General features: G+C 33.6%; 1 protein-coding gene across 5 annotated transcripts in view; it reads left to right on the top strand.

The window, feature by feature from the left end:
- Positions 1-22,317, top strand: part of LOC138701967 (uncharacterized) — a 1,800,590-nt gene that overhangs the window by 139,643 nt on the left and 1,638,630 nt on the right. The window contains exon 1 of one of the 5 annotated variants that reach the window (XR_011332747.1): positions 14,049-14,125. The exons of the other annotated variants lie outside the window; for them this stretch is intronic. The gene's annotated coding sequence lies outside the window, so the exon portion shown is untranslated. Of the gene's footprint in view, positions 1-14,048; positions 14,126-22,317 lie in introns of those variants that run through there. 5 annotated transcript variants of the gene reach the window in all.

Genomic DNA, 22,317 nt, shown 5'->3' with positions numbered 1-22,317 from the left:
GTCACTCACATTCGTACTCTATTCGTATGAGAAAAAAAAAGAAGGTATGAAGGAGTAAAGGAAGGTATAAATTAACAAAGAAAGAATGCAAGAGGAAATTAAACGAATTATACATGGACATCATTTTATTTTTACTAACATTTTTAATATTAATCTGGCTATACCTTTGGATTAATGATTGAGACCCGGAAACACAGTTTGCTACCTCCTTCCATGACTGGAGTTCGATGATACTGGCGTAAAATATAAACAAATCACTTTACTAGGTACAGGAGGGAAGAAAAGTAATTCATCCATTTACGTAAAGTAGGAAATATCGCGATTTTGAGTGTGATAATTTTCATTAGGTTTTGTTTAATCAAAATACAGTACAGTATTAACAATAAGTGTTTTTACTCACGAACTGAGTTATCCATGCGAACGTATTCATTATGCAGTGTATATTATACTGTCTACAGCACATTAGCGTACAACATAGAGAATGAAGTTAAAATGAAAAATGATCATAATATAGATTTTTAAACACATTTTTTTAAATGGTGGCCGTTCATTTCGATACAGGCTTCAGTTCTTTTGTGCCTATTATCGCACTATAGACTATTGCATCTAATTACAATTACCAGTTTCGTCCTTCATACTTAGTAACTATGTTGAAATAATTCTGTACCTACTCTATAAAAGAGTACCTTACGTACTGTAAATTCAGTCTTTACTTCTGCCCGACCCGCACAGATAAAATTACTCAGACATGCTATCTACTGTTCGTCCAAGTGGTTATGTCGCAGGATCGTAGAAAAGGGGGGATCACGTGATAGTTAATCACTTAACGAGGCCTTTTTTTTAAGTTATTTTAAACAGTTGCATAATATTACGTAGACGTCCAATTAATTCCTAATAAAAATTAATGTTTTCAGAAAAGAGTTAAGAAAGCCCAGCCATTAGTCTTTACAGTGGAGCGAGCAGAAGTAGGTGGGGGAAATCGGGATGCGACGTAGGCAAACGGACGACAGTACCTGTGCGAAAATATGATTCAATATTGGAAGTTTTCGTCACTGGAAAACGCGAACATATTTCTGAAACGTACTATAATCACTAACTCAGTACTGCGGCCTTGATTCTGTATGGAGGACAGTTGGAACTTCGTTAGTAGAAGGGGTGGGAGTGAAGTACATTAAAAAACTCAGGTACAATAAAAGTTGAAGTAAAAATAAAATGATGTCCCTGTACAAGAAATATGAAAAAAGAGGACGCTTAACTTCATTTATAAACTCTATTGTTTAATAGACAGATCTACATGTAATTAGCATTTAACAAATTTGCATAAAATATCTGTAAATTATATATTTTTTAATCATTTCTAATATTATTTTAACGTTAAATAACATTCCTACTAGCCTACGCTAGTCACAATAAGTCACACTGGGGCGTTACATCGTTAAATGTCAATAATTCAATACCTGTAAAAGAAAGACAACACAAATCTACAGTGGATCCCGGAATTTTCGTCACCCGGTGATTTCGTCACATATTACATTTTGCCACTACAACATTTTGTCACCGATTCACTTTTGTCACCACCATATTTTGTCACCAAATCACTTTGTCACTACCATATTTTGTCACCAATTTAATTTCCTCATCACTATTCCCCTCCACAATTTTCTCCCCTTCGTGTCGCTGCCCTTGATGATATCTACATAAAATGTTACGGATGAGCTAACCCAATCTTCGAATACTTTGAGGATAGTTGTCATGGGTCGTAGACGTGGCAGAGGTAGACAGCAGTCCATGTTCCCTACAAATACATGGAATTGTTACATTCGCATCAGAGAAAACCTGCCCAAAACAACAAATACTTGCGAAGCATGGCATAGACGTCTCAACACTTTAATGGGCAAAGCACAGCCCTGCTTTTACCATGTCCTTCAGTTGCTACAGGAGGAGACTGCAAGGATACATCAGGACATTGAGAAATTAGAAGCAGGTCAGTCTTCACCCAGAAAAAAATAGATATACACGTCCTTAGATAACAGAATTGCACCAATTGTCAATAGGTATGAAGCCTATAAAACAGAAGATAACATTCTTGGTTACCTACGTGCCATACATCACAATTTCAGTGGAAATTTTGGTTGAAACTCCATAAAAACAGAATGAATGTATGCAACTTCGAAATCCATATTAATATAGGGCATTAAAATAATTATTATACAGTGATGGTTTTGGACTCATGATAAAAACAGCCTAAATGTAATTTTATGCAGTATAAAAAAGATGGCAAAATGTATATGATGACGAAATATCTTCGGTGACAAAATCTCCTCAATGACAAAAAACATGACAAAATGTATTTAATGACCAAAAAAATAATGACGAAAAATAGGTGACAAACTATAACGGTGACGAAATTTCCGGTTACGAAATGCCCTAGACCCAATCTACAGTATATATAAATTGCGGAGTACATAAAGAGCTATCTATGTAATTAATTTTTTGGATATTCTTTCTTAAAAGCAGATCTTTTAACGCTAGGCAAGCGTGTTGAAATGGACTATTATACGTCAGCGTGCAAAAAGTATTTTTAATCTAGTGAACATGTATTAGCACGGACTTTCAACTGTACCGATTGTTGTTTCCCATCAAATGTCGCAAGACATCTATCGCAACCGATCAACAGAGCGATTCAAACAATGTTAGGCCTATGTTTAAAAGTAACTTTGGAACCGAGATTAGACAATCTTATTTTTATTATTATTTTTTATAGAATCGGTATTTAAAAATATCAGACATATTACTGACTTACATTTGGTTAAATCGCACTTAACAATGGGTTCAAGAAAACGGACCTTCTTTCTTCTACCTATCCAATAAGGATAGTGACTAATTCTCGTAATTTAGAGACTGTTTGGACTTAAAATATTCGCAAACAAAAGAAGAAAATAATTCTCCATATAATAATTTATTTCCCCGAAAGGTAGGGGTTTGGAGCTCATTTAATTGTTCTTTCATTTATTTAATGATCCTGTGCAAAAAAATAAAGGACTAGCTATTTTAAATTGTACAAAGTGTAAATGAAGTTAAATGTATAGAATGTATTTTCTGTATAGTCCAGAAAAAGTAAATTTATCTTATTTTTTTCATTCAAGTATGGCTTTTAATTATTACAGTTAAAGAAAGTAAACTATAAATGGTAATATGATTACCAACATAATGAACTAAATTGTCACGTTTGCGTAACGCGTAATAGTCCACCGCTGTGGAGAAACGGTTCGAATCCTGGTTGGGATAAGCTGTCTGGTTGGGTTCTTTCCGAGGTTTTGCCGCAACGAACTGGAGCAGAATTGCCGTTGGACCTCGGAATCATTTCGTCATAATTTATTCACTTAAGTTATCATTATAATTTATAATCATTACCACAGCCCTGGTGCAGCGTGCTGTATTCTTATAAGAGCGCGACCGTTCGGCGACAAATATCATTCACAGAACAGGAGTGATAAGCACAATAAACCTCAGGCTGCAGTGCAAGCATTGAAGAGAAATACAGAGTGAATAATAAGTATGGAATATTGATAATAATTTCTTAAATTTTCATTTTACAAAAAGAAAGTTTTATACAAAAGCTGTTATATTTAAACCATACAATATCATAGCAGTGTTCGAAAAAAGTTATTCAGGCTTGCTGGGTGTGACAGTAAACTTTATTTTTTTTAAATGACACTCTTTATTAATATTTACATATTTCGAATCTCCATTAAATCACAGTCTAGTATATACAGTCACGAAGCTCAATATGTAATAAAAATGCATCCATAGATAGTTGCTAACCACTAGGATCGCTACTATTGCCTCATTACAGACAATGAGAAATAGTACCTGCATAGTCTATTGTTTCTAGCAACCTCACAACTCAAGCTTCGTGACTGTATATACTAGACTGTGATTAAATCTTACCCTTTCACCGTTTCATCTCTTTTAACCATTTAGTAAGGAGACTTATACAGTAAGAATCGTGAAAAAAATTTAAACATTTTTTATCATCTCAATCGATAGAGTATACTTTTCATTATATATTTCCAAACATACTCATCATGTTGACAGGGAGGTTGTAACATATGCAGCAGTGCTTTTTAGTACAGGATGAAAGTACAAGCATGTCCCAAGTTTAGACTTATTTTCCCGATAATTATATTTTTCGATACAAAAAACCTCATATCTCAAATATCTCAAATTTTGTATATTTGTCCTTTGTAATAATCTCTAGAAATTGGACCAAAAATGTTAATGTAAATTTAAAACAACTATGACCTCATGTTTAAGAAAAAAAATAGTAAATAGCTATTATTATCTCAGTTTAGGTTAAATCATGTTTTTGTAAGACATACTTCTTTACTTACTTACTGGCTTTTAAGGAACCCGGAGGTTCATTGCCGCCCTCACATAAGGCCGCCATTGGTTCCTATCCTGAGCAAGATTAATCCATTCTCTATCATCATATTCCACCTCCCTCAAATCCATTTTAATATTATCTTCCCATCTACGTCTCGGCCTCCCTAAAGGTCTTTTTCCCTCCGGTCCCCCAACTAACACTCTATATGCATTTCTGGATTCGCCCTTACGTGCTACATGCCCTGCCCACCTCAAACGTCAGGATTTAATGTTCCTAATTACGTCAGGTGAAGAATAGAATGCGTTCAGTTCTGTGTTGTGTAACTTTCTCCATTCTCCTGTAACGTCATCCCTCTTAGCCCCAAATATTTTCCTAAGCACCTTATTCTCAAACACCCTTAACCTATGTTCCTCTCTCAAAGTGAGAGTCCAAGTTTCACAACTATAAAGAACAATCGGTAATATAACTGTTTTATAAATTCTAACTTTCAGATTTTTTGACAGCAGACTGGATGATAGAAGCTTTTCAACCGAATAATAACAGGCATTTCCCATATTTATTCTGTGTTTAATTTCCTCTCGAGTATCATTTATATTTGTTACTGTTGCTCCCAGATATTTGAACTTCTCCACCTCTTCAAAAGATAAATTTCCAATTCTTATATTTCCATTTCGTACAATATTCTGGTCACGAGACATAATCATATACTTTGTCTTTTCGGTATTTACTTCGAAACCTATCTCTTTACTTGCTTCCAGTAAAATTCCCGTATTTTCCCTAATCGTTTGTGGATTTTCTCCTAACATATTCACGTCATCCGCATAGACAAGCAGCTGATGTAACCCATTCAATTCCAAACCCTCTCTGTTATCCTGAACTTTCCTAATGGCATACTCTAGAGCGAAGTTAAAAAATAAAGGTGATAGTGCATCTCCTTGCTTTAGCCCACAGTGAATTGGAAAAGCATCTGGCAGAAACTGACCTATACGAACTCTGCTGTACGTTTCACTGAGACACATTTTAATTAATCGAACTAGTTTCTTGGGAATACCAAATTGAATAAGAATATCATATAAAAAACTTCTCTCTTAACCGAGTAATATGCCTTTTTGAAATCTATGAATAACTGATGTACTGTACCCTTATACTCTCATTTTTTTCTCCATTATCCGTCGAATACAAAATATCTGGTCAGTAGTTGATCTATTACGCCTAAAACCACACTGATGATCCACAATAATTCCATCTACATATGGAGTTAATCTTCTCAAAAGAATATTGGACAAAATTTTGTACGACGTCAACAAAAGTGATATTCCTCGAAAGTTGCTACAGTTAGTCTAGTCCCTCTTCTTAAAGATAGGTACGATAATGGACTCCTTCCATTGTTCTGGTAAAGACATATTTCTTGTCTTGAAAAATTTAAATTTTAAAATATATTAATGCTAGACGTATTAAATATCAAATTAAACCTAAAATCATGTAGAATAAGTGTGCAAAATTTGTAGAAAATACTTTTAATGGTAGTCAAGTTATTTAATATTCTGTAAAAAGTGCAACCGCAATTGTATGAAATCCCTTAAGCTTGTTTCGTGGACTTCAAACTTCAGATAAATAAGTATGTAAAATCATGATGAGTAGGCCATAAAACTAAACAAAATACTATCACTAACAAAACTTTATAACAGATGCTCAAAATGGGAATCATTCACAGCCAAACACTGTACCAGTCTATCACGAAAAGTCCATTGCAGATGAGATGGAACATATCAGTCATGTAACTGTGAAAAAAACAATTGACTGTTTTCTTATACAATACACTGTTAAGGCTCATTCACAATGAAAATTAACATAACGTAAGCGTTAACTTAAGAATATAAACGTTACGGTAAAATCAAGAAGTCATACCATCATTCACGATGGGAACATAAACATAATCGCAAACATACTTGGTAACCATGGAAACATAACAACGACGCCATTTCCTCATATTCTGTCGTATTCTTCAGCGCTCCACGATTGTGTTCTGTTTGCAAATGAAGTAAGCATAAGCATGAAAGTTTGGAGTTTGCAAACTTTCATGTTAACGTCTTACGGTAATGTTTATGTCAGTGCTTACGTGAATCATTGTGAATGATCCCATTTGGTAGCCTAGGCGCAAACTTCTGTGTTTATGTTACGGTTATGTTTAATTTTCATTGTGAATGGGCTTTTAGAATTATGTACGTTCAGATCGTTTTTTTTTTATTTGTCAATAATTTGATTAGTTATAATTTCCTGCGTTGCGTGTTATACGAATTTTTCTTTAAATGTGTACAAATAAGTTATATACGCAAGAAACAATAATTTAACTTTGATTTGTGACGCACTCAATGTAATTTGTATTTTGAGTGCCGGCAGTTAGGTTCATGGCACATACATGCAACATTGTAACTCGCGTCATAACAACTGCGGAAATACGAGTTGTAAAGGAAGTTACTTCAGTCGACCTCCAGACATTATCTGAGTTGTCCCTGATTTGCACAAGGTCTTCGGACTGTCGACCTACGTTCGTCTGTCTACGTGTTCCGTCATCACGTTTTTAGCCATGTTCATGCAAATAGTTTGCAATTCGCACGAAGCGTATGATTATGCTCGACAATTCGATTATGCGCAATGTTCAAAACATACAGAGGTGAGCCTGTCTGGAGAGAAATAAAAAATAGGTTGCAGCCGCCAAATTACTCTACAAGAAACGATCACTCTTATAAACTGAAGGAAAGAAGACAGAGGACGGACACTGGAAAGTTTTCTTTTCTCAATCGTACTATCAGGGACTGGAATGCTTTACCTGCAGACTTACTAAAGGCTTTACCAATAACCAAAAATGTATTTAAAAATAGGCTTCAGGACTTTACTAATAGACGGTAGTATATTATGCACACAATTTAAAGGTGTAATTGATGTTTTGTTATTTGGAGTGTTGTATCAGTGAAGTGTGTTTGTGAAGTTTTATAGTTTATAGTGGCAGTGCAAAGTATTTGAACAGTGAAATGTTTTTGAAGTGTTAGTGAATGCATGATAGTATCAGTGAAATGTGTCGTAGTTCCAGTGCAGTGAGTGAGTTGACAGCGAAATGAGCGTAGTGCTGAAAGGTACTTGTGCATGTATGAACATATCATACTCGTGGGTTTTATTTCGAACTTGGGGTTAAGATACAAATTAGATTTACTTTAAATGTTATTTTAAGCGATCGTGCTTCATTTAATTTAGGATCCTCCTTGTTAATATTATACTGTTGTTATTATTGTTATACTATTGTTGTTATTATTATTAGAATTATTAATTTATTATTAATTGTATTTATTATTAATTGTTTATTGTTAATAATTGTCATTATTGAGTATAATTAGTTACCACTGCCACCGGGTATTTACCCATTTACAGTGTGAATGAATACATACATACATACATACATACATACATACATACATACATACATACATACATACATACATACAGCCACCGGCATAGCTGTCGGCTAAGGCGTTTGCCTGCCGATCCGGAGTTGCGCTCGGGCGCGGGTTCGATTCCCGCTTGGGTTGATTATCTGATTGGGTTTTTTCCGAGGCTTCCCCAATCGTAAGACAAATGTCAGGTAATCTATGGCGAATCCTCGGCCTCATCTCGCCAAATATCATCTCACTATCAACAATTCCATCGACGCTAAATAACCTCATAGTTGATATAGCGTCGTTAAGTAACCAAGTAAAAAGACATACATACATACATACATACATACATACATACATACATACATACATACATACATACATACATACATACATACATACATACAATATGAAACAGCTAATCCGAATCTCTTTGGATGGATGTTTATGAAACTGGATGTTTAGAAATGTATCGACTGTCTACCAACAAATTCAACTTCGGAACAAAATGGTAAATTATATTGTTTATTATTTTCCGATAGCATTAGGCTTGTACTGGTGGTTTCAATCCATTTTTATTCCAGAATTCTGCTGTATTGTTGTGTTGGACTTTCTAGAGGATATTTGTAGGCTATGCGTATCAAATGTTAAAACTATGTCAAGGATGAATAGTTTATCTAGAATGTAAACAAAAAGATTGTATTGCAATTAGTAACTGAATTGTCAGGGTTAAACTAATATAGAAATTAACATCCCTTGACAGACTTTCTTATATGCTCTGAAGTATAATGTATCTTAGGCCCTACTGTGTGTGTTCAGTTTTGTATGGGAGTTTAAGGTACTTATTTTTACATTCACGACGTCATAGGTTTGCTTGACGAGCCTAACCAAAGACAGCCGAATTTACTGATTTAATAATTTGTGGTACTTTCTTATTTCTGAGTTTCGCGCTAAGTAATTACATTTTTAAATTACGTCCGTTTACAAAAAATAAATATAGGCTATGTCACATTTACCCGTTAACAATTCTGAGAACGTTTTGTCGAAGAAGGCGCTGCATTTGTAGCCAATTGTCCAGATATTCATTCACGCAATGATTAACATTATAACGACACTACAACTAGAACTCCTGTGCGGAACTAAGTTTCAAGTATAGGCTAAGTTTGTAATGATCAGTTGTGGCATTCATTTCGCCCTTAAGAAATATAAAAAAATAATATACATAATGTAATAGTAACATGATGGTACGAGTATTTATTTAATGTTTTAATAGACTAAACGGCTGCATTCATTTGTTGGCAAAACAAAAGAACAATAGGTATATTATAAAGAAGTGCCGGGAAGAATTGAACTGGTAATGGAAATTACGGGAAAACGGCTGAACGTATTTTAATAAATGACCCCTCATTCTATAGCTAGGAACCCAAAGTTTTTCAGAAAAATAGTAGTTTTGAGTGAAATGTAAATTATTCAGCATAATTTTCCTATTTTGTAAAATCCATCTGTTGTCAGTTTTGAGAACTAATTTTGTTGAATCACGACCGACTTGATTGAATTTCAAAACAAAACAAAATACACACTACAATAAACAATATTATATGAAGGCCATGATCTGCAAGAATGCTCACATATTTAGAGCTCAAATTTAAAATTTCAAGACTGTAAAATTAATTTACAGGTCTGATTCTGTGGTGTGTAATTTTCTGAGTACAGCTGTGTATTGGATACAAAACTTGAGGTTGTTTGATGACATTATTACCATTAGAAATGAAATATTATTATAGTTAATGCCATGCTCAGACTATTTTTCATTAATTATACTATTAATGCTATATTGATGATATGAAAGTGAAACTTTTGGGATTATATAAGTAGATGTAGAGAATATCTTAAATTAGATCTTGATTTATATAATTTACTGAGTGGTGGATATATGTTATTGAAAACTATAAAACGTACGTAAGATAATAATATTGTTATTAGAAATCAAATATTTTTATAGTTATTAATCAAGTGGGGTTGGATCTTTTTCATATATTTAATGGCGGTGTGGTGTCGATTTATATGCGTGATTCTCTTCAGTATTGGCTCGAGAGAGCGCAAAAATTAGAGTTCCTAAGGAAAAACCAAAAGTTATTACTTACTGATAAAATATGAGGCCTACAAGATTTTGTAATCTCCCGATCATTTCAGCAAGATCTCTTAGCAGGATAAAATGATTTTATCCTCTATATTTCAAGGTAGTTTACGAAACATGCAGTAGCTATACCAAGATGCTATGTCTATTGTTCGAAAGCATGGCAATTCTGACTTTTTTTAACTTTCACCTACAATCCGCAATGACCTGAAATAGCTATTGCTTTACTCCTACATGAAAAACCGACTGATCGTCCTGACATTGTTGCTTGCGTTTGCGCGTTCAAACTAAAAAACTGAAAATGTATAGGCTCAAAAAAGTATTTAGCATAAAAAACAATTCAGAGGGAGTATGTTTTATTATTATGGAAGCAAATAACTTTCAGAATGTTTGATTTTTTTCATTGAAAATAAATCTGTAAAATGTTTATTTGAACGTCTAATGAACTTAATTTGCAGCATTTGCTGCACAAGCCACTAGTAGGGTATAAATTAGGGGTATGATATTAAAAACAATTGAAGTTTTTGGAAACTATGATTTCCCTTCGTCGACTGTAGCATTCTTTAATATTTTGTATTGTTACGATATAATGTTATACAGCCCATTATTTCATTGTGTGCTTAAAAATATTTATACTCCCTGGGGCCAAAAAATATGTCGTTTGTTTACTTATATTTATTTAATTGTCAACAACTTATCTTCAGCTTGTTTGGCTTTAATAACAATTCCAGAAGGAATTTCGGTTTCAACAGTTCCCGGCATCATTTCCAACATGACAGAACATTGTTTATTAAATTCAGAGACTGGTAACTTAACAACTAAGAAATTATAGCATCATGCATGGCCTCCCTCGACGAATAATTTTTATTGTCCGTATTCCTTTTTTTTTTTCTAGTGTAGGCCTACACAGTCTCTAGATACCAAAACAAAACACGCTAAACAAGACATACAAACACAAAGTGAATTTCTAACTTAAACTATTATCAAAAAGTTTTTATTCATTCAATTACGGACTAGTGTATGAGCCTCTGGCGAAATTTCATGTTTAAACCTAGGGCCACTTCCACCCTCGGGCCAGAGGCCCTTGGCAGCAACCCCGCAGCCCTTGGTATAAACATCTTCATTTCGCCCTTGATACATAGACGGTACGAAAGAAGGGAAGAAGGTAAATGATCCAAACATTATATAAATATAAACGTACAGGGGCCTGTTTCTCAGAACTCATGGACTAGTAACACATGTCTGCACAGTAGTAATATTAGTTTATTTTACAAGTCTGTGTTTCTAGAAACTACAAGAGTAAAGTATAAGTTACCAGTTCACAAACTAGTAATATTGGTCGATTTCACCAGTTCATAAGTGATTCTGTTTCTCAAAATGCTAATCTAGTTGATTATACTAGTATTCAACAGGAATTTTGCTACAACACACTAAAGACTGGTGATTTCTATATTATCAGTTACCAGTGACAACCTTTCTCAGATAATCAAAACAAAATAAGTTTAGGCCTATTGTAGTTATTTTTTTTATATGTGGTTTACTGGTTCCGATTGAAATGATGAAGTTGTTGTGAGAAGAGCTAAAACTGTATCGAGAAAGAACAATTATTCATTTTTGGGAGTATTGTTTAAATATAATGAACGGTTTACGTAAAGCGCTGAAAAGCTTGATGATTTGTTGAAATATAGTGGGACCTGTTATAACAAGACAAACAAATAGGAGTCATATATTATCAGCAAAGCTTCAAATACAAATTGCTCTACAAATTGGGATGTTGATTATTTTCTAACGCCATCTTTTCTTCCTGTCCTAGACCAGCAACACTTGCAGAATTTTTTCGTAATAATCTAATACCAATTCATCGACTGGAGTAATTTTTGCTGGCTTTCCTCCTCCACTGCCAGTTCTTCTGACATTGTAAGCTTTAGCCTTCAAATTAAATATAAAGCTACAGTAATTTATAAATACATCAAATGTAAAACTGAAAAAAAAAAAAAAGAGAATTTTTCATCGAGTCACAAGGGGCATTCATGTCGGCAGTAGATCCACTAGCTACATAATATGTTCATATTATGATACTGTGAACTTGAATTGATGCTTATCAAAGTTGCTTTCTTAATGTTGGGCCAGTAAGTGTCCCTAACGTGTGCATAATCTTTGTTCTGAGGTATCAGTTTTATAGCGTCACACATTAAAAAAATTTTTGTCCATTCGTTTACTTTATCATTCTTTGTTAATGTGCTTGAAAAAGCACCGAATAATATATCCTTTGATTCATTAATCATATTGAGTATAGTTAATTTCCTTTCAATTGATGGCATTTCTGCCGAAAAGAGAAATCAAAACCAAAACACAAACAACTTAGCCTTCTAACCTCAAATAACAATACCTACCAATGACTATAAACAAATGAACTCAATCAGCTGACTAGTGAAAGAGAACATGAGTAGTGAAAAATTGTCACAAGTTACTAGACTGGTAAAATAGTTTGAGAAACAGAATCTAATAGAGGTGGTGAAATATATTCTGGTAACTAGTAACTGGTGAGCTACTAAACTAGTATTTTTGAGAAATAGCCCCCTTGTGTAAATATCAAGAGAATGACCATACACGCGTTGCAAATACAGTATAATTTTAAAACATTTTCCTTGATTACGGAACTCTCTGCTAAGACCAATCTTTGTTGTGTTGTTGATGTTAATTATGTATTTCTTTAACTCGAAGGTTTTAGCATCTCAGAAGAAATGGTAGGCCTACACTGTTTTGTTTTACGAAATTCAAACATTCTTGAGTAAATCAGATGCCAGACACAAAAGCCATCTTAATTTATATAGACTACATACTTACTGGCTTTTAAGGAACCCGGAGGTTTATTGTCGCCCTCACATAAGCCCGCCATTGGTCCCTATCCTGAGCAAGATTAATCCAGTCTCTACCATCGTATCCCATCTCCCTCAAATCCATTTTAATATTATCTTCCCATCTACGTTTCGGCCTCCCTAAAGGTCTTTTTCCCCTCCGGCCTACCAACTAACACTCTATATGCGTTTCTGGATGCGCCCATACGTGCTACATGCCCTGCCCATCTCAAACGTCTGGATTTAATGTTCCTAATTATGTCAGATGAAGAATACAATGCGTGCAGTTCTGTGTTGTGTAACTTTCTCCATTCTCCTGTAACTTCATCCCTCTTAGCCCCAAATATTTTCCTAAGCACCTTATTCTCAAACAACCTATGCTCCTCTCTCAAAGTGAGAGTCCAAGTTTCACAACCATAAAGAACAATCGGTAATATAACTGTTTTATAAATTCTAACTTTCAGATTTTTTGACAGCAGACTGGATGATAAAATCTTCTCAACCGAATAATAACAGGCATTTCCCATATTTATTCTGTGTTTAATTTCCTCCCGAGTATCATTTATATTTGTTACTGTTGCTCCAAGATATTTTAACTTCTCCACCTCTTCAAAGGATAAATTTCCAATTTTTATATTTCCATTTCGTACAATATTCTGGTCACGAGACATAAGCATATACTTAGTCTTTTCGGGATTTACTTCCAAACCTATCTCTTTACTTGCTTCCAGTAAAATTCCCGTGTTTTCCCTAATCATTTGTGGATTTTCTCCTAAGATATTCACGTCATCCGCATAGACAAGCAGCTGATGTAACCCGTTCAATTCCAAACTCTCTATTATATAGACTCCAGTGAAATTTATTGTAGAGTAGGCCTAGGTAGGAAGTCGCTGATTTAGACCACCCACATAACATGACATCAGGATTAGGTAATCTGTCTGGGGAGAATTCTATACACAAGTGGCACTTTCGGGATGGTAATGGATTTATTTCTATAAAAAAGCCAAGAGAATGTGGCCGGGCTTAGTCTGTTTTAACTCCATCTTTTGGGACCAACTTATCATAGCAAGTGTCAGACGTTGCAAATATGTATGACAAAAACTGAGAATCTATCTTTATAAATGAGTAGGCGTGGTGAAGTGCTGGAGGGGGGAAGGGAGGCGTGCTGGCGGCTGTGGTGTGAGGTAATGGACACTTACCCAACGTACGCTAGTCCGACTGCCGACCTTTCCGGCGAGTGAGGCTTCATCTCCCGTCAACGTTCTCCGCGGAAGTCCCGGCTTCATTCGTTGACACTGACATCGATTCTGTAGTAAGTCCTGCGGAAAAATCCTGTATGATAGTACATCATCCATTTCAAAATCATATGTGTAACACATAGGCCTAATTTTGAGGTTCATTTTTCTTCTTATACCTTATTTAATATCGATGTATTCACTGATGCATTTTATATCAATTCTTGACGATCTTAATTTTCTGTAAAGTATGATTATTACAGCATTTTGCTGCCCTCTACAAACTCTTTGGTTTCACTATAAAATAGTTGCTTAGTGGGGTTTGAAAAGGGCGCGTCAGCTACTATGGCTATTTGCACCCTTATCTAAAATCTTTTACTAAACACAAACGCAATACAATAACCAGAATACTTAAAAGAACTAAAAGCGTTGTCACGGTTAAAACGAGGCGAACAAATGCAGTTTCAACAAGGTGATGCATAAAAAACCATAAAAGTGAGAAGTTCTCAGACCCCAAGTAGTATTTAAAAAGAAACAACAAAACAATAAAAAAACAAATGCCACCAGAAATAAATTGTATGGCGCATTTATAAAATGCACGGATGTAAAAGGTCTGAATGTCAAGTTTGTTAAAATCATATACTAAAAAAATGTAACTATAAAATAGTTACCTTCCGTTGTGGTATTATCAAGCTCTCAAGACAATTGTTTGTCTTTAACAAAGACATAATCAATTCACATTTCTTTACAATGATTTGAAATAGAACTCTATTCACATACCCAAGTTATCCCAAGCTTAAGTGATGTTGTCCAGTAAGTTTCGTTTCTCAAAGAATCATTTCCTTTTCAAATTTACAGTGACAAGACTGAATTCTCTTTTTGAAATAATTGATTTGACTAGAGCAAACCGATCGCTGAGAAACTGTAACTAGTATGTATGAATTTGGAGGTGAATCATAAAACTATTTCTAAAATGAATTTCTCTGAAAACAGACAAACTTTTAATATATATTTCTGCTTTGCAAGATTTTCTACTCGAGGACAAAATATTAGTTACCTAACTGTCCAATTTTGTGAACATAGTAATAACGTAGACTTAGTTATTCTAAATAATAATAATAATAATAATAATAATAATAATAATAATAATAATAATAATAATAATAGTAATAATAATAATAATAATTAATAAACTTTCAAAACTATATCTGTCAAAGTTAAGTATAACATACACAAACTTTTGCGTCAACAGGATATCTCATAATTTGAAAAAAGAACTTAAGTTTACCAATATCAATAAAATGCCCTTCTAATTATTATGTAGGCCTATCCCTTGCAACCAATTTATCCTATTTATGTAACGATATGAATTACAATTTAAAATCTCCTATATAGGCCTATTTGCTCATGTCAGAGATATTTGTAGAACTGTGGTTCTACATATTGTTTGTTCATGACGAAAAATCAGTTTCGTTACTAAAAACCCTTTACGTTAAATGCTACTTTCTCCATACTCGATATAATATGGAAGTAAAAGTGATTTATACGTATTCAAAGTATTTGCATATATTAATGTTTATTACCAGAGACCGGAACTTTGGCAGAATGCATTTTTAAATGTGTTAAATCCCTCTTCATTTTGAAAGTAAATCTGTACGAATTATACCTTTGTGATTGAAACGTCACAGTTTTATGTTGCCCTTTTCTGCCTTTTTTTAATATAAATGCCTAATTTACAAAATGAATGCTTTTTTTGCCTTTATTTGATTATTTATCTACTGTTTATTAATTTATTATTAAAAATTGCCTACAGTTATATTTTAATTTATTTCTATAACCGCTACAATGAAAGTGACTTCACCGAATGTATATTATTGTCTTTGTCAGTTCATATTCTCTTTGCAACAATGAGTGCTGCCGTGCAAAAATGTATAACAGTAAGCGCTTTAATTATCGCCTGTGTTTATTTGACAAGAAAACAATAAGTGCGGGTCTAACGTTATTTTTAACGGTTATTTTTCTTTCAGTTTTCTTTGCGACGTTGTTGTAGCTAGCTAAATATTTCATATCGCAACATATCAGTACAACCAAACACAAAAGTGTACTTTCCAAGGCTACTGGGAAGAAGATTTCTTTGCTTCCAACAGTAATTGCGACATCGAGTCGAAAATCTCAATTTGCATTCGATTTTGTAAAACTTTTCTTGCTGCCGAAATCTCTTTGCGGAAAGTGCAAGGTTGTGGGTCTAGTGCAAGGTTTTTGTAATTGCTTTTTATTGCCTATTTTAGCTATTTATGATGCCTTTTTGCCTGCTTATTTTAATGATTCATAATGCCTAAACTTCCCATCTCTGTTTATTACATATTTAAACCTGATGACAGCGAAAACCGGTGGAGAAAAAATGTACTGTCTGCTGTTCTACGCTTCCAATGCAACTGAAGAAAAACTTTCTGTACATCGTAGGTCTAAACGAAGCAAAATACAAGTTTAAGGGGATGATGGGTAAAATTTCCATTTTCTACATTTTTCAACTACGTCCTTGATTTTTTACACATAATCACGGTGTGATAGATAATGATGTGGTGAAGTTTCATTTCTGTGAGTGAATTAGTTTATGAGTTATTAACATAGATATTTTGAAAATTTTCATATTTAAAAATGAAATGTGTTACTCAATTTTTCAGTTAAATGTTGAAGTTTTTTTTGCAAGGCCAGTGGCATATTTAGAAAAACATCACGCATTAGTTTTCCTACAGGCTATCTTTACTACGAAAGCGTGAAAAATTATGTATAATACAAATATGGTGTACTGTTAACAAGTTAAAAGATTAACAAAATTGCAAAGTCGAAATGGTCTCTACTAAGAAAATCACAGAACAAGCATTCAGAATCTTCATTAGAAGCTGTTTTCACAACCGCAATACTGAATCCATATGAAAAGTCACTCACGTCTTTTCTCAAACTTGTTTTATGGCTTCTTGCATTGTTTTTTCATTCCACTCTTTTCTAAGTTTATTAGAAGGTGAGGTTTTCCGTCTTCCTACAGGTGCCAATACTAGTAACGAAACAGAAAACCAGGGTATAAAGACGGAATGTACTAATAATACATGTATTTACTATTAGTGACACTCTGGTGTTGTAAGTCATAACCTCAAAACATATAATTCAAAAAACGAAATCAATTAACCATACATTGCTGTAAACGTAGATTATTTCTCTTTAAAAATATGTATCATTAATATCTCTAATTTGAGAAATAACAATGTATATTCCAGAAAAGAACTTACGGCCAAAATGTTCACTTTCCGCGAAAACTCAATAATGATAAACGTTTCAACAGTTCAGCTTCTAAGTGCAAACTAACACATTTCCACAAAAGAAAATATCAATACGTAGTAATTTGGAAGGTTTCCACAAGAATACAACGCGCCTCAGGTCGTATTTCACACTATTTCATATAAAGTGACGTCAAAACGTTTTCCTTGCATTTTAACTATGTCCTGATTGTACCTATGCAGTGTAAAATATTACCATGGCAGCTAAAACTTGCGATTAAGCAAAGCCTGTATGGTATAGTCAAAAACCAAGGTACAATAAAAATGTAAGGAAGAAGTTTTTGACGTCACTTTATATATGCATACCCCTATTTAACATTTGCAACACTTCCTGTACAGCTTAAAATAAGATAAAAGGCCTATATTTTAAACAGTAATATTTCAATTAGAGGTAGTGTTTACACAAAGACTACAACTTTCAGTTCATACAGTGCTTGAGAAGGAAGTTTGTAAATTTAAATAATACAATTTTAATTTAATTTTTATTTATATTTTATATATACTTGTAAGTTTCGGTTTTACAATGTTAGTACATTTTTCCGGAGCCCATGATTACAACTATTACAATTTTAAGTATTTTTAACAACTCTCCTCCATTTTTGTGTCTATCAGACCATACATATTCATCAAAATCCCTCTCCCTCATACTTACTTACAAATGGCTTTTAAGGAACCCGCAGGTTCAATGCCGCCCTCACATAAGCCCCCCATCGGTACCTATCCTGTGCAAGATTAATCCAGTCTCTGTCATCATATCCCACCACTCTCAAATCCATTTTAATATTGTCCTCCCATTTACGTCTCGGCCTCCCAACTAACACTCTATATGCATTTCTGGATTCGCCCATACGTGCTACATTCCTTGCCATCTCAAACATCTGGATTTAATGTTCCTAATTATGTCAGGTGAAGAATACAATGCGTGCAGCTCTGCGTTGTGTAACTTTCTTCAGTCTCCTGTAACTTCATCTCTTTAGCCCCAAATATTCTCCTAATCACCTTATTCTCAAACTCCCTTAATCTCTCTCCAAGTGAGAGTTCAAGTTTCATACAGAAAAACCGGTAATATAACTATTTTATAAATTCTAACTTTCAGATTTTTTGACAGCAGACTAGGTGACAAAAGCTTCTCAACCGAATAATAACAGGCATTTCTCATATTTATTCTGCGTTTAATTTCCTCCCGAGTATCATTTATGTTTGTTACCGTTGCTCCAAGATATTTGAATTTTTCCACTTCTTCGAAGGATAAATCTCCAATTTTTATGTTTCCATTTCGTACAATATTCTGGTCACGAGACATAATCATATACTTTGTCTTTTCGGGATTTGCTTCCAAACCTATCGCTCTACTTGCTTCAAAAAATTTCCGTGTTTTCCCTAATTGTTTGTGGATTTTCTCCTTACGTAGTTATACGAATTCCTTTCTTCCAAGTATCAGCTGATCTTCTCTTTTTTGTGTCCTTGTGGTATCAATTCTATAACTTTCTGCAGCAGATTGAAGTCAAATGTACTGTAAATATATTAAACAGTAATCTTTCAATTATAAGTAGTACTTACACAAGGGATGAAGCTTTCAATTCGTACAGTGTTTTAGGAAGAAATTTGTAAATTCGAATAATACAAGCTGGATGGAATTATAAGTTACATTAAAAATCTCTGTACCTACACCAATTAAAATAGGATGATATATAAAACAGTGATCTTTGTGTTATAGACAGTACTTACACACAATAAAATTTCAAATATGTAGGCCTATTCATATAGTGTTTTAATGCGTAGGTTATATGCCTTCGAACAATAGGCTTGAAAGTTGGATGGAATTTTAAATGTTCATACGAGTACACTTTAGTGAAATGAGACGACATATCGAACAGTGTTCTATGGGCTAAAGGCAGAAATTATAGACCTCCGCATATGGACTACGACTTTAAATTCATACTATGCCAAAAAAATAAACTTGTAAATTCGAATAATATGTGTTAGATGGAATTCTCTAAGTGATTACATATTTTAATAGGCCTACCTGTACTGATTAATCCTTAACAGGAAATTATATTTTTATTCTCTCGTTGGAAATGCGTATCTATCAGACAAAGGGAAGAAATAAATGATGTAATTATGAAGTATGCATTTGTAATGAAAAATAATGTAACTTCATGTGTTACAGGCCTACAATGAAAATAATAAATTAAGCAATGGAGAGATATGTAAATTTGATATAAAATTTCATGCATTTTAATTTTCAAAAGTCTCGAACATTTGTAGAAAAAATCAAAAGAATAGGCCTATATAGGAACTTAACAATGCACTAAATTCTTTATAGCACTTAAATTTCTGAAAGAGACCAAGTTTTACACAAAATGAATACATTAAACACAGAAACTCTAAACAAATGGATCTGTGACATGTTACACATTTGTATCCAATGTTTCTGTTATGTTATTCTTTGTTTCCCGTTTCTCTGGTTTCTGAATTATCAAATCGAAGATAAAGTAAAAATGTTTGGAATAGGGCAGCCCTGAACAAAGTTCGTCCAAAACTGGCCGTCGAAAATAGTCAACCTGCATATCTTCGTGTCCAGATTATTTTATAAATTGAACATAACATTGGAAGAGCAATAAGGTATTTTGCTAAACATAATATCAGTAGGTTTGTTGCTGGATTTTTGTTGTGTATGAATTCTGTTTCTGGCTTCTAATTTCACATTTGTCCATGACGTAATTTCTTGAATAATTTTACCATTAAATAAGGTCGACCAAACACCTTTGTTACGATTTATCCTAAATTTCGTACATGTGTGGTTAAACGAGGCATCTCTCTTATTATGGATTGCCGAAGAGCGCGTCGGTTCCTTGGTGCTTCTTTTGGCTTCCAAACACAACCGTTTTTTTCCTAGCAGAAAAACGCTTCATCAACATATGAAGTAGCCAGATTATCTGTATCAGTGATGCCAAAGCAAGCGCATTTTTCTGACCTTGACGTCTTGCGCAGGATTTTACGCTAGCTATGCTAGGAGGAATAAGCAGCCTGTTGGATTAAGAAAACATTGGTGCACAAACTTCACACGGAAAGTGAAATTTTATGTCGTTATTTTTATATGGCTTCTTTCCGTTTGTTATTTTCTATATTGTCTATAAAACAAAAGTACTAATACCTATTTCTTAGCCTAATATTGCAGTTGTGTTTTAAACGTTAATAACATAATAAAGAGTAAAGAAGAAATATTCACACAAATTCCATGATAACTACAACTATACTGTACTAAGTGAATTAAACACATCATTCATAAAGAAAGTGTTATCCCAAAGAAAGACACTTAATATGACATGATAAGTTGAAGTTGATATTGATGGTATCTTTAACCTGATAAAAGTAATCAAAATAATATTATAGTACAAAGCAAAGTTGTCTAGGTATATGTTTTAACTGTAATTAATATTACATAATAAAACTCTTATCGCATTATGCTTTTAGGTGATATTGGTGCGCAACTTTCTGTTATCAGAATATCGAAATCTGCTGAAGCTATAGAGCTGACGTTTTACCAACACATAGGCACATATCTTTTGTTTGTGATGTAACAGTATTTGCTTTGTTAATTCATTTCCTTACAAGCATTTTCCATGCGAATATTTTCAAACATTTTAATACACTATCTTCAGTAATACCACAGTCTACTATATACAGTCGCGAAGCTTGAGGTGTTTTTTTGCAAATCTCGTGATAAAGCGCTCCAAGCGGTTAGCAACTAGAAACAATAGACTGTCCATGGTCGACTTTGGACTGTGTCGTATTTCTATCGAGTGCTAGCTCGTTGCGTATTTCACATTGATGCTTGTTAAATGTTCGTTATTGGTTGTAATGAAAATGTTAATGGCTAAAATATAATAATTGGAATAATAATATGGGACAAGGAGGAGACTTTGTAGTGCTATAAATTGTAGCAACAGTAAGAGAAAGAGGCCAGAGTTATCCTTTGTCCGATTTCCGAAAGATTCAGAAAGGTTTCTGGGTTTCCACAAGAATGCTGTGCAGAAACAAAACTCTTAATTTTGAAGTTCTTTGTGACTGTTAGAATACATTATATCCTTAAACTTCACAATGAAATGTTTCAGTCTAACCGAAAGGACATTAGATACCGGTTAAAGTTCTGTCACTTAGGCTGCTAAATTTCCAGAGAAATAAAAGGTTAGGTCTACTTTTTTTTCAGAGGATATATTTTTAATTGTAGCTATTAATTTTATTATTATTTTATGTGTTATTTTACTAAAGACGTAGAAAAATTGTTTGTTTTAATGAAATTTATTGATCACGTTTTATTTTCAATTCTGGTGGGATTATTATTGCTTAGGCCTATTTTTTTCAAAGGATATGTTTTTAATTATTGCTGTTAATTTTGTTGTTATTTTTATTTGTTGCTTTACTAGGGACGTAGAAAAAGTCTATTACAATAAAATTTATTGATCACGTTTTATTTCCAATTCTGGTGTGATTATTATTGCTTAACCTCATCCCACTTTGTTAACTACGTAAGCCTACACTACAAGTACCGGTACGCGTAAGTTACTCCATTAATTCATATTTCCATTATTATTGTTGTAAAGGGAAATGCAAATTAATATTTATTGGTTTCATAGTTAATTATCGCTATAATCTTGAATGAGTGAAGCTATTATAGTAAATTTCAGTTCGTTTTGCACAAACAAAAATTATATTACTTATTTCTTGCAGGTATCTTCGAGTTTATGGTGGAATTTAATATACTTCATTAAAATAGTAAATTTACTTTATGCATTTAATATTTCAATAATGGAAGGAAGGTGTTAATTTTTCCAAAAGAACACGGCAACGAAAGTGTAACATATTTTGTCGTCTGCTAGGAGAGAGATCTGCGATGATGAGGCGATAGTAGCGATCCTAGTGGTGGGCAA

This window comes from Periplaneta americana, chromosome 6 (assembly GCF_040183065.1).
Source record: "Periplaneta americana isolate PAMFEO1 chromosome 6, P.americana_PAMFEO1_priV1, whole genome shotgun sequence".
Classification (NCBI taxonomy): domain Eukaryota; kingdom Metazoa; phylum Arthropoda; class Insecta; order Blattodea; family Blattidae; genus Periplaneta; species Periplaneta americana.
This window is presented reverse-complemented; position numbering and strand designations above follow the sequence as displayed.